The 22,889-nt window shown below is 39.9% G+C and overlaps 1 long non-coding RNA gene across 1 annotated transcript in view; it reads right to left on the minus strand.

The window, feature by feature from the left end:
* The window catches only part of LOC119917637, a 38,318-nt gene that overhangs the window by 8,420 nt on the left and 7,009 nt on the right, over positions 1 to 22,889 (minus strand). The window contains exons 2-3 of the long non-coding RNA XR_005447316.1: positions 4,172 to 4,489; positions 3,333 to 3,486 (exon numbers count right to left, since the gene is read on the minus strand). This is a non-coding gene — a long non-coding RNA (uncharacterized LOC119917637). The remainder of the gene's footprint in view (positions 1 to 3,332; positions 3,487 to 4,171; positions 4,490 to 22,889) is intronic.

The raw sequence follows: 22,889 nt of genomic DNA on the forward strand, positions 1-22,889 counted from the left end.
CCCAAATGCCAGTTGACAACGTAATGCCGACGGAACGCAAAAAGCATAACCTGTACATTTTGGTACTCCATAAATTGGTGCAGAAAATGTCTCCAGATTGCAGGAAATTAAGAGTTTAATGCTCAAAATCTTCTAGGGGAGGACCCCAGACCCACCACTAAGATATTTCATTAAGGAATATTTATTCAAATTAAAGCTGCAAGCAGCGTTGGGCGGGCCCTCGCACTTGTAAGCGCGTCCTGAGTGGCCCGACACTGTGGACTGCTGGCAGGGGCGGATTGGCCACATGGCAATTCTGGAATATGCCAGAGGGGCCGGACTATTTGTTTTAGGGTGGGCCGGTCAGATTGATATTATATCAGTGTTTCTCACACATCAGCTTTACTTGGGCGGCCGCTGAGGTACATTAACGGCCGCCCAACTACATTTGATGACCCATTTAAGCATTTTGCAGAGAAACACTGAGAGAAATGATGGTGGATATTTCACATAAGAAATGTGCATTGTCCAAGAAGTTATTTAAACCACAAAAAAAAGCTACTGATTGCTGCATTATATTCCATTTTATTGTTATATTTTGAATTGTCACCTGCTACGTGGATTTTGTGCTGCCATTCATATAAATAAAGACATTATTGGTACTCCATAAATTGGTGCAGAAAATGTCTCCAGATTGCAGGAAATTAAGAGTTTAATGCTCAAAATCTTCTAGGGGAGGACCCCAGACCCACCACTAAGATATTTCATTAAGGAATATTTATTCAAATTAAAGCTGCAAGCAGCGTTGGGCGGGCCCTCGCACTTGTAAGCGCGTCCGCGTGTGAGCCGGCCGAGTTGCATATTCTGGAGCTCTGCCGGTGCGGCTGTGAATTTGCTACGCGGTCATGACGCCGCATGAAGGTGTTATATGTCACTTCCTGTGTCCCCTATGTGGAGCTACATAGCACTTGCCGCTATGAATATAAATCGGTATTGACGTGTAGATGTCTGCGGGGTGGGAGAGTTATCAAGCACGTAAAGTTTGTTTCAGATGTGAGCATGTACACTGAACAATAATGTACCCAAACAATAAAATAAATTCCTTTTATATTTCCCTGCCTTGTTGTTTATGTGTACATACAGAGGAAGAATGTGAGAACAGCACACATTTCATCGTTACTGTGTGTTAGAGCATGGAGAACAGTGGATACTTTTAATACAGCCCACACCCCTAATACTGTGTAACTATAACAAGTAGAGAACAGAAGAAAAAGATGTTCTTTCTTTACAACTGTCTGCATAGCTTATTCATATTGTGTAATGAATGAAAATAAATAGGCCTACTAGGCTCCTCTCTACTTTGACTTTTAACATTAGCTTGTTTGATCCACCTTCATACACATGTGACATTACTGTACAACTTGAGAAAGGTGAGTTGTTTTCTGCTCCAGCCTGACTAAAAGAAAAGCGTTTTTGGGATTAAATGGACTTTATTAGCTGCTGCAGTGCAGGATGAACTCAGAACAGACCCATTTCTCACCTTATTATTTTAAATCATGCAACGAAATGCAAAATAAATCCTGGGACAAAATCTGTCCACAAATACTGTACAGCATGTAGCCTGATGAACAAGACTTGTGTTATAGCTGACTTGGGCAGTGAAATGTTTTTTTTAATTCATGTGGTCATAGTTGTCCACAACTGAAATCAGAATATAAGAAGAAATGTTTTATACCACCTCAAGAAGGCTTCCTATCAGAAAGGTAGGAAGGTATTTCAAATGTACAACTGCAGTACTTAAATCTAAGTAAAGTAATTTCCCTGACATTACTGTGTTACTTTACTTTTAATAGACGCATGTAACAGGTTTTATACTTCCTGTGAGTATAATCCAATCAATCTTATTTTCATACTGTATATCCGTTGTGTAATTTGATAAATTGTGTTGTATGTCGTGCTCGCATCTCAGAGAAGACTTAGACTGCAACATGCGTCTTTGTAAAGAGAGAAACGGACAGAAAAAGTCTAACTCTGCCTGTCAGCTCGCTCTGCTCCGTTAAAACTGAATTTACCATACAGAATTGAATACGAGTGCACTCCAGATTTAGCTGCAGCCAGCTGACCGTGTGCTTCTCCCTATACCGCAGTTCTGTGTCCATGCATGCAGCAAACTGAAAGCACTGTCTGTCGGAGCGTCTACATGAAAAGAGAAGGAATACATTGCTGGTAGTGTCTTCAGAGTTGTTAAACACCTGCACTGAAGGAAGGCATCTGACTGTGTGAGGGGCAAGATCGTTGATGTCTGCAGGCAGAGTAGGAGCTCTCCTGTCTGACTGGTCCACCAATAGCAGAGAAGATGACCCCTTGAGTTATCAAGCACGTAAAGTTTGGTTCAGATGTGAGCATGTACACGTAAGTTACAACAACTTCCTGTGTCATGGCGAAGACTTGATCTCTGACGCCACGCCACGGACACACCCATTGACGAAAACTCGCAAATAGCACAACTTTTCATCTTCAATGCCTTTAGAAGGCACAGTAGAAATTTCAGTAGAAGTCGGTCAGACTAAATGCCTAGGAGGAGTTCGTTAAAGTACGAAGTGTGTAAATCACCCAAAATTTGACGTAAAATTCAAAATGGCCGACTTCCTGTTGGGTTTAGGCTATGGCTCCAAGAGACTTTGGAGCCATAGCAAATAGCACAACTTTTCATCTTCAATGCCTTTACAAGGCACAGCAGAAATTTGACGTCGATCCGACTAAATCCCTAGGAGGAGTTCGTTAAAGTACGAAGTGTGTAAATCATCCAAAAATGGCCGTAAAATTCAAAATGGCCGACTTCCTGTTAACTTTAGGCTATGGGTTCTTGAGGCTTTTTTTTGCGTCTTGATATGATACATGTCCCCAGAAAATTTCGTGCATGTAGGTTGAACGTGAACGAGGGGCTAATCTTTTCCAATTTTCTAGGTGGCGCTAGCGAGTCATTTTGCCACGCCCATGTGCGAAACTTGTAAAATACGAAATTTTTCACCGGTTCTGACATGTTTGCAAATTTTGGTGAGTTTTCGAGTATGTCAGTTGAGCCTACTGTGCAGAAAAAAAAAAAAAAAAAAAAATAAAAAATAATTACGAGCAAATTCAATAGGGACCTCGCACGGTCGTGCTCGGACCCTAATAATCTGAGCAAATTCAATAGGGACCTCGCACGGTCATGCTCGGGCCCTAATGACTAATGCTTAATATTGGTGGAGGTTTGTGCTCTCCAAGTGCTTGCCATTAGTTTCTGCAAATTCGTTACACACTCCAGTTCTATTCACCCACACACATCCATTTAACCATGATGGGCAACTAACCACAGATGCAGATATCTGGGATTATACAACTACAGGATGCATTGTGCTGGGTTAATGAGAAGGCAGGTGAAACACGTTGACTCAAGTTTTGTCATTGGCAGTGTCTTCATGGTGGTCACACAGGAGTTCGGGTCAACAAGAAGGAAGCAAATACCTGGAGAAAAATAGATAAAGGTTGCACTGAGAAACACAGAACACTGCTGAAAATAACTGTTCATAAATTTAACAGTGCACCTCCAAAACAATTTGCAGGTAAAATACTGAAGTTTCAAACTAAAATATGACATGTTAAGATCACGTCACTAACTCGGAATTGTGATGGAATTACTGAATAAAGCCTTACCAGCAAAGTTTAAAAGCAGGGATTAAAGCAAGAAAATTTTCTGTGCCTGAAATGTGTTTGGGGGTTACGACAAAGATTTCTAAGTGGGAGAACTTGCAAAATAGCAGGGTGTTCAAATACTTATTTTCCTCACTGTATATATTCAAGCAGCACCTTCTCTCCCTCTTTAGAAGTTAGAATATAGCTGGGTTGTTGAGATTAGCGATTAGAAACAAGAACAAATCTGAAAAAAAACTACTAACGCAGAATTTGTAATTTCCAACTCTGGTATTAGGTGATGAAGAGGGGAATTTTGCATCTTCTGAACTACAACAAACATGAGTGGTGGATGGGTTGACAACTTTCTGTTTAATGGCGTTTTATGACCCATAACTTAAGCATAAACACTCATACAGGGACAAGATATACCACAAGATAAGTCAGCAACATCGACTTTACTGCAGCAACCATCAATGAGATTATAATTCAAATTACTGTCATACAAACCAGTACTCACCTGAAATACTACTGGTGTATTGGCCACTGGTGTTGATAAATCCAGTTAAGTACCAATATTGCTGATTCCACCAGCAGTGGGCTTCCTGTCAGAGGGTTAACAGGCCAAGATGTCAACTTTGCTCTGTTTCGGGTCCTTGCGATGGGGTCTGCGGTAGTACCAAACCCTGTTGGAGTTGTACAGTCCAGCCATGGAGCTTATCCCTGGGGGTAGCAGAGAGACAGCTCATGGACATCTAACTCTGGTCCGACATGGTGGTCATAAAGGGGGTGTGGGGTGTGCCGTGGTGGAGCTGTCATCATGCTCTGCAATGTCTGGCTGGACTCGGGTCAGAGAGAGAGAGAAAATCAGGTTGTGTATGTTTATATGTTCACACACAGCCAAAAATATGGGCACCCCTGCATGTCTGTCACATAATGCACTACTTCTCCCAAAAGTTACCAAATAATACCAAGCAAGTTATTTCTTTTGTTAACATTGTAACACAAGAAAAAAGCAGAGAAAAAAAGTAAATTCTGAGACATTCCACACAGAACTCAGAAAAAGGACTGGTCAAAATGATTGGCACCTTTTAAAAATCTTCAGAAATAATTGTATTTCAAGCATGTGATGCTCCTTTAATTTGTAATTAAAATTTTTATATTTTTGTTTGTTTTATCTCTACCAAATGCAAATTTGTAATACTGAAGAATGGGTTTATTGACTGCTTCCTCAATAAAAAAGTAAACTGCTGATTATGATTACAAACATTTTCAGTACTTGAACATGATGGAATATGGCTTAGTCCCCAACAGTGACCGAAGTGACCAAAATAATTATTTGCCAAAGCACCATATACAGGTGCTGGTCATTTAATTAGAATATCATCAAAAAGTTGATTTTAGTAATTCCATTCAAAAAGTGAAACTTGGATTTTATATTCATTCATTACACACAGACTGATATATTTCAAATATTTATTTAATTGATGATTAAAACTGATAACTAATGAACATCCCATATTCAGTATCTCAGAAAATTAGAATATTACTTAAGACCAATACAAAAAAAGGATTTTTAGAAATGTTGGCCAACTGAAAAGTATGAACATGAAAAGTATGAGCATGTACAGCACTCAATACGTAGTTGGGGTTCCTTTTGCCTGAATTACTGCAGCAATGTGGCGTGGCATGGAGTCCATCAGTCTGTGGCACTGCTCAGGTGTTATGAGGGCCCAGGTTGCTCTGATAGTGGCCTTCAGCTCTTCAGCATTGTTGGGTCTGGCATATCGCATCTTCCTCTTCACAATACCCCATAGATTTTCTATAGGGTTAAGGTCAGGCGAGTTTGCAGGCCAATTAAGAACAGGGATACCATGGTCCTTAAACCAGGTACTGGTAGCTTTGGCACTGTGTGCAGGTGCCAAGTCCTGTTGGAAAATGAAATAAAGGCGGTCAGCAGCAGGAAGCATGAAGTGCTCTAAAACTTCCTGGTAGACAGCTGTGTTATGTCTGTGCGTGGTGGTTCTTGAAGCACTGACTCCAGCTGCAGTCCACTCTTTGTGAATCTCCCCCACATTTTTGAATGGGTTTTGTTTCACAATCCTCTCCAGGGTGCGGTTATCCCTACTGCTTGTACACTTTTTTCTACCACATCTTTTCCTTCCCCTCGCCTCTCTATTAATGTGCTTGGACACAGAGCTCTGTGAACAGCCAGCCTCTTTAGCAATGACCTTTTGTGTCTTGCCCTCCTTGTGCAAGGTGTCAATGGTCGTCTTTTGGACAGCTGTCAAGTCAGCAGTCTTCCACATGATTGTGAAGCCTACAGAACTAGACTGAGAGACCATTTAAAGGCTTTTGCAGGTGTTTTGAGTTAATTAGCTGATTAGAGTGTGGCACCAGGTGTCTTCAATATTGAACCTTTTCACAATATTCTAATTTTCTGAGATACTGATTTTGGGGTTTTCATTAGTTGTCAGTTATAATCATCAAAATTAAAAGGAATGAACACTTGAAATAAATCAGTCTGTGTGGAATGAATGTATACATTACAAGTTTCACTTTTTGAATGGAATTACTGAAATAAATCAACTTTTTGATGATATTCTAATTATATGACCAGCACCTGTATTTATAAATAATATAATTTATTACAGGCTTCAACTCAATCGGTGTCTGGCCATTCTTTAGTGAATCATTGTTTTCAGTCCTCAGCAACATCAGCAGGTCATCTCATCTATGAGAATAAGGACATTTCCATTTAATTATATTATTATAAAATGGTATAAATGTATTATGTATACATGCTTTGTATATACAAGAGATCAAAATATCTTTTGCGAGAGACCCGAGTACAGTAGAAAGAAAGAAAATCAAACATAGCTAGACATGATAAAAGGACATATGGCACCAGAGACAGTAACAAGACATCACTAACTTTATTTTTTTATATTATTTGGTCTTATAGAGGTGGTGAAGAGCATTCTTAAATGTTGGTCCAAAATCTTTTATAGGTGTAAAACTGGGTTGAGATCTAGTGACTTTATATGTGTGTCTGTGGGGGTTGGGGGCATCTATACCATTTTTCCTGTGTCCCAAACAAGCTCGAATGCTTATACTACAAGGCTAACCTAGAACTACTATTATTAATTATTTATTTATTATTATTAAAACAACAACTAATTTAATCGTTGTTAGTGAATCAGCTCAGTGGTGGCCTATCAGGAGACATACACTACTCTCCTAGAAGACAACTTACAAGTGTCATCATCAGATCAGGCTCAAGACTACTGTCAAAAAAAGAAGCTCAAGACCAACTGTTCAACGGCAATTTCACTAACTTGACTTGATCCGTCTCTATGTCTTGTTTATTTATTGATATAGATATTTTTAGATTGTTGATAATTTTGTAAGTAATGTACATAGATAATCATTTCGAACAATCAGTCTGTATATAAGTGTAAGTTAATCAGTTCAGCCTTCTCGACATCAGCATTCACGCCAGGGATGTTGGTTTAGTTGCTAACGTTAGTGTTAGTCAGCAACTTTTTGCTAACGGTTTTCATCTTTAAAAATAAATTTTTGAACAAGTAAGAATTCAACGTACACCCAAGCACCCAAACTAATTAAGTGGTTAATATAATCGCGATACACACATTAATATATTCGCGGTGTAAGTTACAGTCTGTACGAATATATGTCGCAAGGCTAAAACCAAGGTGACGTTAACTTAGTTGCTTACTAGCTAAGCTACCGTTAGCTTGGTTAGCTGGAGCTGTGTAGCTACAGCCGCTAACGGCTGTTACCTTGCTAACGTTACGTAAACAAACGCACACAGCTAACTGTACCTTGGCTACGTATGTGATACATGCTAATGTAGAAAATGGCCCAAAATCTCAGATTCTACATAGCCAAATAATGGTCAAACATGATTTTTACGACATTAACTTTATACATACATACATAAATCCTTATATAACGTTAACGTTAGGCTAGCAGTCAGCCATGACAGAGCTCCCACTCAGCTGTATTACTTATCACTTTCTGGACGGAAAAAGTTGCTTGTCGACTCATTTTGTTATTCTTTTTTTTAGCTCGTCGACTCTTAGTATGCATATAATATTAGTCATATTTAACGTGTGACACCGCAGTCACTTTAGAGAACATCAAATCCAATTTCAATTGACCGTAAATGTCCAGTGTGTAAAGTTAAGGGTGTCCTTGCAGAGGTTGAATATAACGTATAATCACCTAAAAATAAGAATTGTACACCTTTTTTATTACCTTACAAGGCTTTTATATCTGCGACGCATGGGTCCGATCCCCCGCTATGTTTCTACAGTAGGATCAAACCAATACTGTCGATCTGTCGGCTGTTGGTTGTAATCTGCATTTTCACCGCTAGATGCCACTGAATCCTACACACTGCTCCTTAAGTGGCACACCTGTAAAATCTGTTCAATTTGGCATTTAACATTGATTTTTCTTTAAAAAGCATGCACCTTTGAAAATGACAGAGGTGTAATGAGTCTTGACCTTACACAAACGCATGTGTTGTACAACCCAAAAGATTCTAGTGCATTCCAGAAAGGTTCAAATCTGCACAAGCCTTAACTATTAGTAACCCACACAGGTTCCCTCTTCTAAATTTGCCTTCCTCTTCTCATATCAAACAACTACTGCAATTAACATACCCATATGACATTGTATTGGTACTGTAAGTATGCTTGTCAGTTTTCGAATGTACTTATTGTATGGAACCATTCAATTTCTGTTTCTTTGGACAAGGGGACAAGAAAGTCTGAAGAGGAAGGAAAATTTAAATAGGGAACCTGTGTAGGGGTAAAAATATTTATCAAACTACTCAGAATTAGTTATGAGCAAGAGCTCACTTTAGAATGGGGAACACATATTCTTAGTTATAAAGATTTAATTTAGAGTTACACGTGTAGTTGTGTTTTGCTATAAAAGAATAAACTAGGGCTGACCCCAAATAGTCGAAGATTCGATGCTTCGATGGGCTGAGCCTGATTCAACTGTCAATCTCACAGTCGAAGCTTCGCTGCGGCATTTATGCGATACAGGGGTGCTCAACGTTTACATAGATCTAAGTTTTCTCCCAATAAGTTAATATACAGCATATATTACAATACACATTTCAAAGTTTAATGCTGTAAATAAACATGTAAAAAGAAAAAAAAACTTCCAATAAATGTTTTTAAAGTGCGTAAATGAATTCAAAATTGTAACCGTCGTTGTCTGTGCGTATGTGTAGGCATAGTGTGTATGTGTGTAGTGGCAGGAGGAAAACTTGCTGAAGAGACGGAGCCACAGCTTCACCAATGTTGTGCAGAATTGTCCATACCATTGATGAACCACACAAAGAATGTATTGTTTTTAAACAGCCGTTACTTGAAATAGACCCGCCAGGAACTGCGACGTGCGTGCAGTTGTCGGCAGCATGGCAAAAACTCTGCACAAGACCGGTGAATGGCAGGCGAGAGAGAGAGAAAATGGTCAAAAATAAGCCTCAGTTTAGCTTCAGCTCGCAATTGCCGTGCACAAAAACACACATGATTAGACTATAGGCAGGACTTGACGATTCTGATTCGACTATGTAAATCCTTAGTCAGGGACAGCCCTAGAATATACCAAATTTATTAATTGTTATTGAGGGAATTTTTTTGTTCTTGTGGTACTACCACCAAATAGGGCCCAGCCTGAGCAAAGCCTCTTAAGATTGTAATTCATTCAACAACTCCCTTTTACTACTCCAAATAAAAAGTAATTAGGAGGTTATTGATGGAAGTCTTGATCAATGGCATGTAAAATATGGTCATGCAGTATAAGGCATTAAGTCCTTTCTATATGCATTCCACTATTGTATGCATCTTAAAAATACTGAAACTGCAACTACTAAAAAACCTTGCATCTGGTTGTTGTTGTGGCATTGTTGCTGGTGCTTCATCATCTGTTGCCTGGGGGAGATCTGCCCTTTACTGAGTGTTCACATTCTCACTACATTCAGACATTGCACCAGAAGTCCACTTCGCAGCCATAACATGCCCTACCTGGAGTCAGTGGACTTCAGGAGTAAAGTTTTGTTGAAGAGTCAGTTAGGTAACTGAATTTGTTATAAAGTCAGGTATGGTTAACTTCTCTTTGTGGAACTGAAAACCCAGAGTTTCCCTCATTTCAGAGTTAACTAACTACCTTCACTTTCAAACCCACTTTCTGGAATACACCCCAGGGGTTGAAATACATTTGGTATTGCTGTGATTAGAATTATTTTATTTTTATAGTTATATTATATTTGATATTTATATTTGATTCCAAGTAAAATATTGCTTTGCACAGAACATAAAAAAAACTATATATCTTATGAAAAATTACTTGACATAATGTGCACAGAATCAAGTGGTATGAAAACTTGTACTGTATTGTTTCTAGAATCAGTGCAAAATGTACATGTATATCATTTAAAGTGCAATCTTTTAAATACTACATTATACTATACAAACATTGTAACCAAAAAATTGTATTGCAGTATATTTTTATCTTATCATAGCATGTGTTGTCAGAATTTCAGTAACAATTTGTATAGAAGTTACTGTGAAGCAAACAAAAACAAAAACATGAATTAATTAATTACAATTATTTTTAAATGTTTGTCTTTCAGGCACCTTTTGAGCTTTGTGCAAGATGTCATCAAGACAGGTAAGTCTACAATAATTTCTTACCATAAAGATTCTTACTCAAACAGCAATTCAATCCTTACATTATATATATTTTTTTATTACTTCTTTGTTACTTAGTAGTTATTACTACTCCGTTTCAAGTAGCCACATGACACCAACTGACAGAAAGAGGCAGTACAATGCTATGTGGTCATGGGGTGTCAAGATCACAAAAAAGACAGATTTGGAATCCCACATCCCTGAAAAAACAGTCAGGGAAATGTCTGGTGGCACTAATGTGGTTGCTGAAATTAACCTAGGTGAACTAAACACATTGTGTGAGGATAGACCACAAATTGTGCCAGAAATAGAAGGGATAACAATGAGGAAGCAGTTGGCAGCTAACATTGAGAGAGGAGATGTCAGAATGGGCCTCTACCTTTTCTGTTACACACAACGCTCTGGATGCACTACTTAAAGTGCTGCACCGACAGGGCCACAAGGATCTCCTCTCCTCTATGCAAGACATGGGTTTCAGCTGTCGCATTCCTTGTGTCAAGCCACTCTTGAACAAGACACAGCATCAGAAGCGTCTCGCCTGGGCTAAAGACAAAAAGGACTGGACTGCTGCTGAGAAATCAAGATCCCAGAGTCTGGAGGAAGAGAGGAGAGGCACAGAATCCACGTTGCTTGAAGTCCAGTGTAAAGTTTCCACAGTCAGTGATGGTTTGGGGTGCCATGTCATCTGCTGGTGTTGGTCCACTGTGTTTTCTGAGGTCCAAGATCAACGCAGCGGTCTACCAGGAAGTTTTAGAGCACTTCATGCTTCCTGCTGCTGACCAACTTTATGAACATGCAGATTTCATTTTCCAACAGGACTTGGCACCTGCACACAGTGCCAAAGCTACCAGTACCTGGTTTAAGGACCATGGTATCCCTGTTCTTAATTGGCCTGCAAACTCGCCTGACCTTAACCCTATAGAAAATCTATGGGGTATTGTGAAGAGGAAGATGCGATACACCAGACCCAACAATGCAAGAGCTGAAGGCCACTATCAGAGCAACCTGGGCCCTCATAACACCTGAGCAGTGCCACAGACTGATGGACTCCATGCCACGCTGCATTGCTGCAGTAATTCAGGCAAAAGGAGCCCCAACTACGTATTGAGTGCTGTATATGCTCATACTTTTCATGTTCATACTTTTCAGTTGGCCAACATTTCTAAAAATCCTTTTTTTGTATTGGTCTTAAGTAATATTCTAATTTTCTGAGATACTGAATTTGGGATTTTCATTAGTTGTCAGTTTTAATCATCACAATTAAATGAAATAAACATTTGAAATATATCAGTCTGTGTGTAATGAATAAATATAATATCCAAGTTTCACTTTTTGAATGGAATTACTGAAATAATGATGATGATATTCTAATTATATGACCAGCACCTGTAGATCGTCAGAACACCGGCAACAGTTCAACGTTTAGTCCTAAAAGACGATGCAACTCCGACTCTGCTTGGGCCTGGAAATTCACAATCACAACCTGTAAGTATGCTTAATTGGTTGTGAATTATATTTAAAATAAACACGGCAATGTAACTTCACAGACTGTTCAAGTGCGGAGTTGTTGTAAACGTTGGCTAACACAGCTAAAGTTATAACTATAATGCTAATGTTACACCTGATGTGAAAGCTACTGAGCAAACGTTCAAATTGTTTGGCCAATTTTTATGTAAAATTGAGATTTTTGTAGTGGTTTATGGTAAGATGTGGAACAATGATGTTGTGTGGTTGTGGACTTGTGAGTAACTTATACCATCTGCTAGGTTACGGTCGCAGTCTGAAGCGGCTTTGATTTGGATCACACTACCTTGTTTCTTACAACCCGCCCTTCTCTGCTTCTTATTGGCTAGTAGTCCTTACCTGGGAACTGCACATGTGCAACTCCTAACTAAGATTTTGTACAAGTAAGATGCATCACTCTGTAGCTCAAGAGCAGAGCGTACAACACATAGGTTGAAAAGAGGAGCTGCAGCAATGTGCAGTATGAGAAAAATATGGTGTTTTTTGAAAATTAAACCATGTAAACCTGTTCTGGTACAACCCCTAATTAAGATTTTGAACCTGAAAATGAGCATAATACCACCTCTTTAAGAACTGACCAGTCATTCAGGGAGTTGGCATTGGCAGCCAGAGCATCACCATGCAGGAAAAACCTCTTCTTTCTGTATCCTGCCCATCAACATGGTGAGGTCATTTCTAGCCGACTACATGCACCAATGCTGCCTTGGGGTGATGAGGAAGTTGCTGTTTCTGTGGACAAGGGGCAAGACAGCAACGCGCATATCAGGAGGCCAAATGACAAGTGTCAGCAAGCGTCCGGAGGCACTGAAAACTGACCAGAAAACTTGCCAGAAAGCCAAGGACACTGGAAGACCTTGACCGTTGGAAAGCAACAGAATTCCGGCAGTTTGCTCTGTACTCAGGGAACATTGTGTGTAAAGGTGTGCTCCAAGAAGAACTTTGAGCATTTCATGGCCTTCAGCACAGCAATGTGCATTTTCGTGTCATCGCAACTGGCTGTGATTCACAGTTCCTATCTCCTGAGGTACTTTGTGGAAAGAGGAGGGATTCTGTATGGCCAACGATTTCTGGCCTACACTATACACTCTATTGCATCTTGTAGCTGACATAAACCACTTTGGCTCACTATATTGGTGTTAAACAGGTTTCTGGCGTTGTGTGTTTCTTATGTACAGACAGCTATGGTATGGCCAGATATAGGGCCAGCAAGGGACAGGACACATCCCATGTGGAAGAATCCAATAGGGATTACCGCAGGGTGACACTCCCTAAAAGATTATAGGTAGACGTTTAAATATTTCAAATTTCTGCCATTTTTTGTTAAGACATCAAATCTTAACTACATACAACAACAGAGGATGATGACCAGCCCCAGAAAACTAAAAAGAGAGAACATCACTATAAGTACTCAAAACAACACATTGTCACATAAGATGAGAACTCCAAGTTAAAAGCTCAAACTGACCAGAATAAATACAGTTTTAGTGGGCTACTTTGTAGGCACACCCCTCAATGTAATTAAAGACATGAATTGTTTTTGGCTTATGTTTGAAAGAGCACGTGGCTGTGAATAATTTACAGTTGCACTGCAGGGTTTGGGTGGAAATTAGAGATTCTGGGGGAACGGTTGCATTAACCACATTGAGGAGTGTCTAATGGATAATGATGAAAGGCACTGCACAATGTGGTTATGGACTGCACATTTTACATTTGAGCTGACACACAAAAAGGGATTCTTTCCACTGTTTTATAGTTACTGACTAGGGTTGGACGATATGGCCAAAAGCTTTAGTTACTGTTCCGATTACTACTATTAATCCCCTTCCTGTCCAGTAGGGAATCAAACCGGGTCTCCCACACCAAAGGCAAGCATCTTATCTATGCGCCATCACCACCGGCATGTGAAAGCAGGTTTTAATCACCACGAACATTATTATAAATTTGCTTCTGCCCAGCAATTCAATAAAAAGGAGGGTGGTGGTCTTGCTGGAGGCAAAACATACCCAACTTACTGAAGACATTGATGACATGCTGCAGGAGCCATGCCAGACGATTAAGGACTTGTAGAACTTGCGCCTCCAGATGAGTTCAGACTCTTCTTTCAAAAAGAGAATGGTTAGTGCTGTGACATTTTCTTCCAGGTATTTTGACAAATGATACACCATAGTAACAGATATATTGAGTTCTACAGATTCAATACCTCAGTCTGCAACCTGGAGGGACCCTGGGAGATGGTGTGAGGAGGATGCTTCGAAGAATTGGGAGCAACTCACTCTGGGGACAATATAGTTTTAAGGTAAGAGGCCATTTAATATACTGCCAATCAACGATGCGATAATACGCAAGTATTTTTCAAGTAATTTTGACAAACATATCAGTGTCTGTGTTTGCAGAAACATTTTCTGACAGATAATAGCAACAACATGGCTATGATAAAATAGTTTTCACTGGTCTAATTCAGTTTTTCAGAGGTTCCACTGGTGTCATTCCATGTCCAATCACCTAAATATCTGTACTCTGAAATGTTATCTGGGGCCCTTTAATCTTTTATTTGGTACATTCCAAAACCCAAGTTGTTTTTTCCTCAATCCCAATCTTAACCAATCCTAATTATAACAATTAATTTATCTTTGTGATGTTGGAGTCTAAAGAGTGAGCGACGTAGAATGTGACAACTGCAGTTACTGCAGTTGTCACATTATAATTTATAATGAAATACAAGATAGAAGATGTCTACTGCTTATTAATTCGGACAGAGGAAAATGTCCCAACTTTCACTGAAAAACACATTAAAAAGGCCCAGCTTTAAAACATAGAGAAGCGCTACTATCCAAATCATTAGAAATTTACGGGATATAAAATTCATGTTGAATGCTATATTTCGATATATGAATCTATGAGATTACATGTCCAGTTTAGAATCAGCAAAGTAGTATAGCTTGTTAGTCCTTAAATTATCTTTTTACAAAATAATAAGTGGAAAACCTCTCAAAATTCACTTTTCTGTGTGATCTGATTGCAATTACTTTGAAAACACTACCTACAATCAGTATACTATCTTACAGGTGCATGCCACAAGGCGTATCCAAAATCTAAAAGCCAGTGTGTGTAAGATTCTATTGCAGTTACGCTGAACCATGCCCCACAACGTGGGACTGCACATGATAAGGTACTCTTCTTAGAAACACTCAAGTTACAGATGGGCAGTGTTGGAAAAAAATGTAAGCAAATTTACGTTATGTAACTGTACTTAAGTTTAAATTGGAGGTACTTGTGCTTTACTGGAGTATTTTTATTTTATGCAGCTTACACAACTTCTTCATATTTCTATGCCACCACATCTCAGAGGCAAATATTGTATTTTTCTACTCCACTACATTTGTCTAACAGCTTTAGTTACTGTTCAGATTACTACTATTCATCCCCTTCCTGTCCAGTAGAAGTCATGCACCTCTAAATGTGGTGATTTTGAATATTGGTGAATAAACTGAAGTATTAAATGTTGCTTTATGGGTTATAGGAGAAAAAAATGCTCCTACTTCTTCACCTAAAGTAAGTATATTTTACGAATGTAGATTAGCTGTAAAAAAAAAAATAAATAAAAACAATTCTCAAAAAAACTGAAAACAAAAGTGATTTTAGAGATACAGTGGGGGAAATAAGTATTTGACCCCTTGCTGATTTAGCAGGTTTTCCCACTTACAAAGAATGCAACGATCTATAATTTTAATCATATGTACATTCTAACAGTGAAAGACAGAATCCCAAAGAAAATTCCAGAAAATCACATCATATGAATTTATTAAAATTGATAACCATCTGATGAGGAAAAACAAGTATTTGACCCCCTGGACAAACAGCATGTTAATATTTTGTAGAAAAGCCATTATTGGCCAGCACAGATGTCAAACGGTTTTTATAGTTGGTGACAAGGTTTGTGCACATTTCGGCAGGGATGTTGGCCCACTCCTCCCTCCAAATCATTCAGGTTCCGAGGTTGTCGCCTGGCAACTCGAATTTTAAGCTCCCTCCAAAGATTTTCAATTGGATTCAGGTCTGGAGACTGGCTAGGCCACTCCAGAACCTTGATGTGCTTCTTCTTCAGCCACTCTTTTGTTGCTTTGGCGGTGTGCTTAGGGTTGTTGTCGTGCTGAAACACCCATCCTCGACCCATCTTCAGCTCTCTCACTGAGGGAAGGAGATGTTGGTCCAGAATTCCACGATACATGGCCCCGTCCATCCTCCCCTCAATACGATGGAGTTGTCCCGTCCCCTTGGCTGAAAAGCACCCCCAAAGCATGATGTTGCCACCACCATGCTTGACGGTGGGGATGGTGTTCTTTGGGTTGTACTCGGTGTTCTTTGCCCTCCAAACACGACGAGTTGAGGCCAAAAAGTTCTATTTTGGTCTCATCTGACCACATCACCTTCTTCCAGGCCTCTTCTGAGTCGTCCAGGTGGTGAATGGCGAACTTCATGCGGGCCTGTACAGGTTTCTTCTTGAGCAGGGGGACCTTGCGTGGGCTGCAGGATTTCAATCCATGACGGCGTAGTGTGTTACCAACCGTTTCTTTTGTAACTGTGGTCCCAGCTGCCTTCAGTTGATTCATCAGTTCCCCCCTTGTGGTTTTGGGATGATTCCTCACCGTTCGCATGATCAGGGACACCCCACGAGGCGACATCTTGTGTGGAGGCCCAGACCGAGGGAGGTTGGCGGTGGTGTGGTGCTTCTTCCATTTCCTGATAACTGCACAGACAGTTGATCTTTTTTCTCCAAGTTGCTTTCCGATTCTCTTGTAGCCCATCCCAGCCTTGTGCAGATCAACAATCTTGTCCCTGATGTCCGTAGAAAGCTCTTTGGTCTTGCCCATGGTGGTGATGTTGGATGCTGGTTGTTTGGGTGTTGACAGGCGTCTTTTATACAGGTAACGAGGTGAGGCAGGTGTATTTGATGTAGATAATTGGTTGGGATTGGGGCTGTGTCTTAAAGAAAGACTAACTGGCTTGTAGGAGCCAGAATACTTGCTGTTTGGTAGGGGGTCATATACTTGTTTTTCTTATAATTTCGAAGATAGGCTCTCCTTCTAGATGAATCATTGGATTGTCAAATTATTATACAAGTATTATGCATACTTTTCCCATCTTCGCTATCTATCTATCTATCTCAAGAGAGAGAGAGAAAGAGAACCACTGAAAGGAAACATTTTACTACATAATGTGTATATACTTTTGACACTTTAGTACATTGTTATTACTATTACATACTTTTAGGTAATTAAGTTAAACATTTGAATGCATGACCTTTATTTGTAGCGGAGTATCCCAGTGTAGTATTCATGCTTTTACTTTAACAATTTGAATACGTTTTCCATCACTACAGATGGGTGATAAATGAAAGGAACAAATCTGAACTACGTTGAATGATTGAAGAAAGGAGTGACATATGTTACATGTGTAACATTAACGTTAAGTTGTGTAAACTCATGGTGGCTTAATGTTACACCTTACTAAGACACTTTGTCATCCATACACATAACGCTAACGTTAGCTATCTATCGTTAACTAGCTAGCTTAACTGGTTAGGGGTTAACGCTAATAAATAAGCTAATTGGCGTCAAATTAACCTTCTTTGGTATTAAATAACGTTTCCTCGATTCTATGATTCTTACCTTTTAGATGGACTCTGATTTGAAGGTGCCGTCTTTTTCTTTTCTGTAGATACCACCACGTGCGGCCAGCAGTCAGGGTGGTGGTGAGGAGGAGGACGAAATAGGCTTATCTGACGACCACGAGGAGGAGGACCCAGAGAACACTATGCTACTGCCAAGGCGTTCAATGAGGCTGTAGTTAGCTACTAATTTGCAGCTTCCGATTCGAAAGTTAAGGCGAAAAGTTAAGGGGAACTTAGTGGAAAGGTAACTTACATTGCTGAGTGACTGATTATCTGTTTTTTGTACTCTTACTGTTGTGGAAGCTGTTCGATATTTCAGGCAAAGCCTTAACGCTGTCTGAAACAATTTTTTAGATTTGAAAAAAAAAAACCTTTATTTTATTAGTGATTTCGCAGCTTCATGTAGTGCAGGTCCAGTGTTTAGGAGTTTCTTTTGCTACAACTTTCTCCATTTATGGCTTCAGGGTTATGTTTTATTGTCTGATTTGATCTTTGGAATTATTAAACCTTTGTAGTTCATAGCGATAACTAACACAGCTGCCAATTTTTTTTACTAATTTGCAAGCCTCACTGTTTTGGTTAAAACACCTGATGTCACAAATGTCTGACCAGTTGTTTTTAAGAGTTTGACTATCTGTAGCCAAAAGGAGGCACATCCTTGTTAGACCTTTTATATTATATCTTTCTTTATAAGAATCAGCAGCTTCAAAATGTGACTTCCCAAAGCCTAGTTGTTCTTGTCTTCATCAAAATATTTACCAGATGTATTTAAGGTGCTAAAAGCTGCGTTGTCCAATTGGACCGTCCTGCAGTGGACATTTAATTGCAGCAGGAAGAGCACTTTTACACTACATCTGCATTCACCATTCACACACTGGCGGAACAGCCACCAGGGGCAGTATCTTGCCCAAGGACACTTCGACATGCAGCATGGGGGAGCCAGGATTGAACCGCAGACCTTCAGATTAACGGACAACCTGCTCTATCTCCTGAGCCACAGCCACCCCAATAATAATAATATAATAATAATATGCAGAGTCAAGAAGAGGGCCAGATGATCAGATTGTCCAAGGTGGGGTGATGAATGCGTTGTAGGCTCCCAGTTTGTTTGTATACAACTGGTAATTTAGGTAACACTGTCTTGAGGTTGCAGTGATTGAAATCCCAAGCCACGATGAAGACACAGTCCGGTAGCGTATTTTGTTGACCGTTGATAACATCATGCAGCTTACTCATAGCTTCCTTAGCATTAGTGATCCGAAGTCTTAAATCATCCATGTTGTTGACGATGGACTGTGCGTTGGCAAGAAATACACTGGATAGGGCCGGTCGGTGTGGGGCTAAGCGTAGCCTCACTCGCCTCCCGGCTCGTTTTCCTCTCTTCTGCTCCCTCAGACGCCGTGGTCTATTCTTTCGGCCTGGCTGGTCAATTGCTGGCCGAATGATCACGTACAGAAAGCAGTCAATGTCACTAGGGACACGACCCATGCAATAGCCTCTAATTTGTATCAACTTAGAACGAGGATAAGTAGTATGGCTGCTAAGTATCGGAGAGCTCCGGGCCGCTGCGACAATGCGCGCCACCATCTTTCTTCCACACTGGGATGGAAGAGGGAGCATATATGTACCAGTGATAGTGGAGGACACTATGAAGCAGAAGATACTGTATCAAATCGGTGGTGTCACCTATTAAGTAACTGTTTTGGTAAAAGGTCAAAGTTTACAGAAAATGTTGTTTTCTGTTTACATTTTGCTGTTGGAGGGATTTTTATCAATATCTCATAGGTGGTACTGTAAAACATTATATTTGTACCAGTGATAGTAGAGGACACTAGTGAAGAGAAGCCATGACAATGCTGAACTAACTGCTGAGGAATTACGCTAATGAAAGGTGAAATTTCATATAAATTATGTTCACGCAACAGAAATCAGACGGTGGCTGACCTGACCACGGTTTTGCATTCGGCGGCTCACGTTACCGCAGTACCTTTACGGGACATGCTGGGAACGTTATTTTGTTTGTTGGGTACTTTTCACCACAAAACACTTTTTTACTCCACTCCAGCTCTCTCTGTAGCTCAAACGATCCCTGCTACCTGCATGTGCTAATCCATTCTTGGGACATGTCCCCCCCCCCCACATTTCAAAATCTCTGTTTTGTGCCCCTCACTTTTTGTGTTGTTGATCAATGAATAAATGACACACTCCTCATCAGACATGATTAAATGGTTGAAACGCAGACAAAAGTCATGTTGGCCTATAGAAAACATGTGACACAAGGCAAAGGTGGTGCTGAAAAGTTAAGGGAGAAAAAAAAAAAAACAAGTTTGCTCGAGGCAGCAAAGTGCCTCAATATTACGTTTCTTTTGTGCTGCTGTTACTTACAGCCTACCTGAAGACAGCAGTGAGGACACCTGAAGCAGGGTGGGTAATAACTTGTTACAAATAACGCACATTTGCAAAATAAATAAATTTTTAAAAAAAGTACTTGGCACATTTTCATGTTCCTTTTTTTAAAACTGTACTCTTTACTCCAGTATTTTCTGTAGGCCAGTAATCTACTTCTACTTTTGCTACATTTTCCATTCATACCTTCATAACTTAACGAGTCTGTAATCTGCGTTTTGCTTCATTAACCGAAATTATCCTGTCTGTGTGCACGCAGTTACGCAGAAGAGTCACAGTCACAGTCAGAGCTGGGCAGATGCAAACATTTAGAAAATCAGGCAAACGACTTCCGGTTTGGCGATGTAAGAGAGGGCAGCAGAGGCGAGGACCTCCCAACCACACTCCTTTTAAACATACTTATGCGTCTTATTTTTTAATCTAATTGCTTTGCAATAGAACATATAAGAACCACACCTAGTCCAGAAAGCGAAATGAGCAACTCTAAACAGAAGCAAAGTACCGCACCAGCAACACGGTCAGGTGCAACCCTAGCGGGTAAGCTAGCAGTAATGGCGGCTAATGACACCACTATTAGCAATAAGGACATACCGGTAAAAGACAATACGGATAATTTGACAATGAGTCAACTAATCTCCGAACTGTCAAAACAGCGGACCAGTTTAAAAGAGGACATGGCAAGTTTAATTCAAGATTCAATCAAGCCGTTACAGGCCTCCCTTGACACGCTACGCGAGACAGTCGGCTCGTTTCAGCACCGTTTTACATCTACTGAAGTGCTAGCCGGTAACTTTGAAAGGTTAGCCGCCGCGGAAGCGATGATTAAATCCTTGAAGACACAGAATTCATCTCTTCTTGACCAAATTGACAATCTTGAGAATAGATCCAGAAGGGCTAACCTGCGCATTATCAACATTCCGGAAGGCTCTGAGGACGGAAAAGACCCCATCGGATTTATATCTGGGCTGCTTAAAGAGACCATGGAGAGCGTGTTTGACAAACCTCCTGAACTTGAACAAGTGCATCGCGCGCTTCGCCCGAAACATGGAGCAGGGCAATCTCCAAGACCATTTATTGTCTGCTTCCACCGATTTCAGGAAAAGGAAAAGGCACTTCACTGGGCCAGACGACATGATACTAAATTCAACGGAGTGTCACTGCGGCTATACCCGGATACGAGCGCAGCTTTAGCGAAGAAACGCGCCGGATTCAAAGAAGTCAAACAATCCCTCTATCAAAAAGGCATAAAGTTTCAACTTCTGTACGCTGCACATCTCCGTGTGAAATTCGGATAGGAAACTCACACTTTTGATTCACCTGAGGCTGCCGATGCTTTTTACAAACAGCGCGTCCTTGTACAAGACTAAAGACGACTCTGGCCGTAATATGTTGTCTGTTAACTTAAATGGCACAGACAATATACTTCAAGCAATAAGGTGACTTTCTCTATCTATTCATCTATCGCAATTTATCTGAAACTTCAAGAAAAGACGGCATGATTGTTTTTGTTTATTGACTTAAAGCTCATTCAGTACATAGCGTAATTGACGCAATGCTGTATTCAATGTAAATATTGTGGTTTGGAGTCCCTCAAGAAGATCGAGAGGTAAAGACTGGATAATCGGGAGCCACGCAATTTATATAGGTTTCTGCGGCTTGTTTCAGTTGGGGAAGTAAGCATTAGGAAAATGGTGGGAAGTTTGGTTCTAAGTTTAATTTATCCAAAAAGTTTTGGGAAAGTTTTGCTTTATGTTATGTGTTTAGAAAAACTGAATAGTGAGGAAACATTTATGTTGTGGTGTGCATCTTTGATCTGTGAATTCTTGACTAAATGTATATTTGTTCATGTCTGATATGGCCGATTTAACTAAATCTCATGGGGGGTCGAAAGTTAGATTTGTTAGCTGGAATGTCAAAGGCCTAAATAGCCCAATCAAAAGAGGCAGAATTTTTGCATACTTAAAAAAATTAAAATCTGAAATAATATATTTACAGGAAACCCACTTATGCATTGTCGATCATCTCAGAATTAGGAAACCATGGGTGGGGCAAGTTTTCCACTCTAATTTTAACTCTAAGGCAAGGGGAACTGCCATTTTGATACACAAAAGCATTCAATTTACTGCTTCTGCTTCTATAGCTGATCCTCAGGGAAGATATGTTATAGTCTCTGGGATATTATATAATGTTCCTGTCTTATTAGTTAATGTATATGCGCCTAACTGGGATGATGTGAGCTTTATTAATAAGCTAGTCTCTTTATTGCCAGACCTAAACTCCCATCTTGTGATTTTTGGTGGCGACATAAACTGCGTAATGGATCCGTCCCTTGACCGTTCTAATCCGAAATCTTCATCCCGTTCTATGATGGCCCAAGCCTTATCTACTTTTATAGAGCAAGTAGGGGCGGTTGATCCTTGGCGATTTCAGTTTCCACACAGCAAAGAATATTCCTATTTTTCACATGTTCATCACTCCTATTCAAGAATTGATTATTTCTTTATTGATAAATCTCTCCTTCCTTCTTTGGACAAATCGAATATCTACCTATTGTGGAACAGACCATGCTCCTTTGCAATCAGACCTTATTTGTAATTTGAGGTATAATGAACGGCCTTTGTGGAGACTAAACACGGCCTTGTTATCAGACCCTACGTTTTGTACATTTGTATCAACAGCTATAGATAATTTCCTATTACATAACAGGTCCGAATCTATTGCAGCATCTACATTGTGGGAGACACTTAACGTAGTTATCAGGGGAGAAATAATTTCATATACTTCAACTCTCAATAAAAAACGTAAACAAAAACTGGACAATTTAATTGATTCTATAAGAAGGGTAGATTACCTCAACTCTACGTCTCCGTCACCTGAACTTTATAAAGAGAGGTTGAATCTTC

This window comes from Micropterus salmoides, unplaced genomic scaffold, assembly GCF_014851395.1.
Source record: "Micropterus salmoides isolate LMB-PRFRI ecotype aquatic unplaced genomic scaffold, ASM1485139v1 Ms_hic_scaffold_22, whole genome shotgun sequence".
NCBI classification, from domain to species: domain Eukaryota; kingdom Metazoa; phylum Chordata; class Actinopteri; order Centrarchiformes; family Centrarchidae; genus Micropterus; species Micropterus salmoides.